The sequence below is a fragment of the Triticum dicoccoides genome, chromosome 3A (assembly GCF_002162155.2).
Source record: "Triticum dicoccoides isolate Atlit2015 ecotype Zavitan chromosome 3A, WEW_v2.0, whole genome shotgun sequence".
NCBI lineage: Eukaryota > Viridiplantae > Streptophyta > Magnoliopsida > Poales > Poaceae > Triticum > Triticum dicoccoides.
The window spans coordinates 111,939,862-111,944,548 of NC_041384.1; positions in this window are offsets into that span (position 1 = coordinate 111,939,862).

The following is a 4,687-nucleotide window of genomic DNA, read 5'->3' on the forward strand; positions in this document are numbered from 1 at the left end:
TAGACTTTCACTCGGAGGCTTAGCTGCAGCCCTGGGCTCGCCTAAGTTACAAAAATCCTACCGAGTGAAGAGCGACCCTCTCACTCGGAGGCTTAGCTGCAGTCCAAGCACTCGCCTAAGTTATAAAAATCCTACCGAGTGAAGAGCAACCCTCTCACTCGGAGGCTTAGCTGCAGCCCTGTGCTCGCCTAAGTTACAAAAATCCTACCGAGTGAAGAGCGACCCTCTCACTCGGAGGCTTAGCTGCAGTCCAAGCACTCGCCTAAGTTATAAAATTCCTACCGAGTGAAGAGCAAACCTCTCACTCGGAGGCTTAGCTGCAGCCCAGTGCTAGCCTAAGTTATCAAAATCCTACCGAGTGAAGAGTAAACCTCTCACTCGGGGGCTTAGCTGCAGCCCAGTGCTCGCCTAAGTTATAGAAATCCTACCGAGTGGTAAGCCGGGCTTCCACTCGGAGGCTTAGCCGCAGCCCAGTGCTCGCCTAAGTGGACTAAAGGATAAGTCGATTGCAGTAAAGGCGCCTTGCTTTGAACCTGCAAAAGACATTTCGAGCCAAAGGCAATCGTATTCAAGCACCAAATTCAAGTTTGAATCGATATCTAAAGGAACCGAAAGTGCTCAGGCGTTAAGCCTGTTAAGGTTTATCGGTTACAATTCCACTCGGCATACCGAGGCAAATTTAAAGCGTCGAGCCAGAAGAAGTTTTTTACCCCTCCTGTGGAGGGCTGGAAGGTGCAACGAATTCATCAAGGTCGATTCCGTCGGCGATCCGAGTGGCAGTTGCAAGGAAAGTTTCCATAAAGGACCTGAAGTCGTGTTTCTTGGTGTTGGCCACCCGAAGAGCCGCCAGCTTCTCTTCTCGTGCATCTTTACAGTGGACTCGGGCCAGACACAGAGCAACATCTGCACCACACCGAGCCGAGGACTTCTTCCATTCCTGCACTCGACCAGGGATCGTGTTCAAGCGGGCCATCAGCGACTCAAGGTCATTCTGAAGTGTCTCCTCAGGCCAGAGCGTCGAGTCGATGCGAGATGTGGCGGCCTTCAGCCTTGCGAGATAGTCCACGACAGCTGCAACACGAGACTCCAGTCGGAAAACATCCATGGCAACTTCGTCGTTCACCGGAGAATTGACGGGGTTGAGGTTTGGCTCCAGCCGGCTAGTTTCTTCTTCAAAGTTTTGACAAAATTCTGCAAGGATGATCACTAAGTCAAGGGGATGGTCGAATGGAAAAACCACAATTGGAAATGTTTGCCAAGCGTAGAGGTTTACCTTCAAGCATAAGAAACAGCTTCTTGGCAAGACCACTCAGGAAGGCCTCCAGATCAGTTTTCTTCCCAGTCAATTTGCTGACTTGGTCGGTCAGGGCAGCTTTATCAGTTTTTAGTCGACTGACCTCCTTGTTGGCGATCCCAAGAGCAGCTTTCAGATTGATATTGTCTTGTTCAAGCTTGGTGACTGAAGCTAACTTCTCGTCAGCAAGCTTGATCTTCTCAGCTAGTTCGAGGTCTTTCTTCTGTTGGGCCTCCCTTACCTTACCTGCGAGTTACAACAAGGTCAGATTTTGAAACAAGCAAGGGGAAAAGCAGTCGTCAGGGTCTCACCAAACATACCTTCGGTCTCCTCCTTTGCCTTCGTCAGCTTCTCCTGAACCAGCTTCAAGCTCAGCTCGAGTTGAGTGTGCTTGTTTTCCAGCTCAGAGTAACGAGCCACAAGATCACAGGAGTTCTGCGAAGAACCAATCGACTAAATGTCAAATATAATTCACTTCCGAGTGAAAAAGGAAAAAACACACGTTTCTAAGACTACAGCCAAATACAAGCATTCGACCGTAGTCTCGGGGACTACACCCAGTGGGTGCACTCAGCGTGCCCCCACTAATTCTGTTGAAGACAAAGTCGACCAGTCGACCTCAAAAAAAAGAGAGATGTATTCTTTAAGACTATGATCAACTGCAAGCAGTCGACCACAGTCTCGGGGACTACACCCAGTGGGTGCACTCAGCGTGCCCCCACCGGTTTGTGAAATCCAGTCGACATAGTCGACTGACAGAAAGATTGACATCATAAAGCCTAAGGCCGACTGCCAGCAGTCGACCTTAGCCTTGGGGACTACACCCAGCGGGTGCACTCAGCGTGCCCCCGCTAACACGGAGTTTAATCGACACACCCAGTGGGTGACTACTATAAATTCCGGAAAGGAAAAGTTTTTGGTAGCATATCCAACAGAACAAACGGTGGTCGACTGACCTGAACATTGCTTTGGAGGGCAGAACTGGCGTCATAAGCTGCCTGGCTCGCATCCCGGATGGTCTTTAACTGCTCCATCATGATTCCCGCCTGGCGTATCGCTTCCTTCGCCGCGCCAGCTTGGTCCTCTGGGACGTGGTGCGTCGTGAAGAGGGAGGGCTGCTGAGCACTCGTCAATGGATCTGCGAAGGACACCGTGTGTCGAGTGGTGTTCTCTTCCTCCGCAATCAGAATCTCAGGCGCCGTCACATCCTGGGGCACCTTACTGGCGGACGCTTTCCTACTCCTCCTGCGCTTCAGTGGTTCTTCATCCTCATCATCATCAGGGAGATTGATAACAGTATTGGGTGGAGCTACGGAGAAGAATCAGGATCAGAGATCGCGAGTCAGTCGACTAAGAACGGCGTTAAGAATACAGTACCTGGGTTCGAAGTTGCTGCGTCCTCCATCTCGTGGTCATCAGCCCGGGCTGAGGTTTCAGAAGTAGCAGCACTGCAACTCCAAAGGATCAGTCGACTAACTTCAGCGTCGACCAGAGACAAAGTTCACACAAAATAAGAAGACTTAAGCAGCACGATTACCCTGATATGGTGGGGATGGACACCTTCATCTTCGGCAGGAGCTTGATCGGCTTCGACGAGGCCGCCCTGGGCTGCTTCGGCGCCTTTTCAGTCGGCACCGGAGAGGTGGTCCGAGGGCGCTTGGTCGACTGAACAACGGTCGCAACCCCCTTGCCACGTTCAGTCGAAGGGTCGTGGACAAGCTTCGACCGCCTTTCTGAGCGCGGTGGTACGACCTCCTCCTCCTCTTCTTCCTCGTCCTCAACGTCATCTTCATCACCGTCATCATCATCGTCGTCGTCATCATCCTCTGCAACGTCCGAGTCCCATTCCTCCTCTTCCTGGCTCTCGCCCCCACTCGCCTCACCCTCCTCAGTCGGAGCTTGTGCCCCATTGGGCATCGAGTACAGCTCGGTGAGAGCCTAGCAGATATCAAGACAAGGATCAGTCGACCAATCGGCAGGATAAACGGAAATGAATGCGACAAGAACACAGTGGAGAGCAGAGCAAACGTACCTTGTTTGGATCGCTGTTGTGGTCGAGTGGAGGAATCCTTCTGGCTCCGCGTGGGTTATCCTTGTTTCCGGTAACGGCTACCATCCATCTTTCCAGAGTGACATCGTCGACTGCTTCTGGATGGACTCGAGTCTTGTCTTCGGTCCCACAGTACAACCACATGCAGTGGCTCCGGAACTGAAGGGGCTGGATGCGACGCCTAAGGAAGACCTCCAGGAGGTCCATGCCCGTCACTCCCTCCCGAACCAACTGCACCACGCGCTCCATCAACATCTTCACGTCAGCTTTCTCCTCCGGAATCAACTTCAGAGAGGAGGGCTTGTTCACTCGGTCCATGGTAAACTGAGGGAGTCCACTCGACTGCCCCGGCGTCGACTGGTCCTGGCAGTAGAACCAGGTCGACTGCCAGCCTCTGACTGACTCGGGAAAGGTCATGGGCGGGAAGGTGCTCTTATTCCTCACCTGGATCCCCAGACCCCCACACATTTGGACGACTCGGGTTCTTTCATCGCCTGGGCTCGCCTTCTTCACGGTCTGAGAGCGACACGTGAATATATGCTTGAACAAACCCGAGTGCGGTCGACAGCCCAAGAAACCCTCACACATGGACACAAATGCGGCAAGATAGGCGATAGAATTTGGGGTAAAGTGGTGGAGCTGCGCTCCAAAGAAGTTCAAGAAGCCACGGAAGAAAATACTCGGCGGCCAAGAAAATCCACGATCAACATGGGTGGCCAAGAGCACACACTCACCCTCTTCTGGCTGGGGCTGCCACTCCTTCCCCGGAAGCCTCGCAGCTCCATGAGGGATCAAGCCCTCGTTGGCCATGTCGAGGAGGTCTTTTTCTGTGATGGTCGACTGGATCCAGTCTCCTTGGACCCAGCCCTTCGGCAGGCGGGATCTGGACGAAGACCCGCCGCGGCTGGTAGATCTCCCCTTCGCCTTCTCCGACGCCGACGCCTTCTTCGCACGTTCCAGCGCCGCCGTCTTCTCCTTGGCCATGGTTGCCGGCGAGATGCGCGTGGGGAAGTTGTGCGGGGGCGAGAGCGAGCGCGCTGGACGGGGACGAAGGGAGCAGAGAGAGAGAGAGAATGCTGAGACACAGTACAAAAATCCTCGCCCGGCGCATTTATAAGGTCCCTTCCGAGTGGATGACAGGTGGGCCCGGTCGATCTAATCATATCCAGGAACAGTTATGCAGACGGGATACGTGGCGAAGAAAGCCGCGCGGAGATCGATGCGTCTATGTCCCGTCCCATCCGAACGCCGCGGTCCGCTCCACTTCGCGCGCGTCCCCAAATTTCGCATCCCGCGGAATCCGCGAACAGCAGATCAGTCTGTCAGACGCGGGGTTTCTCGCG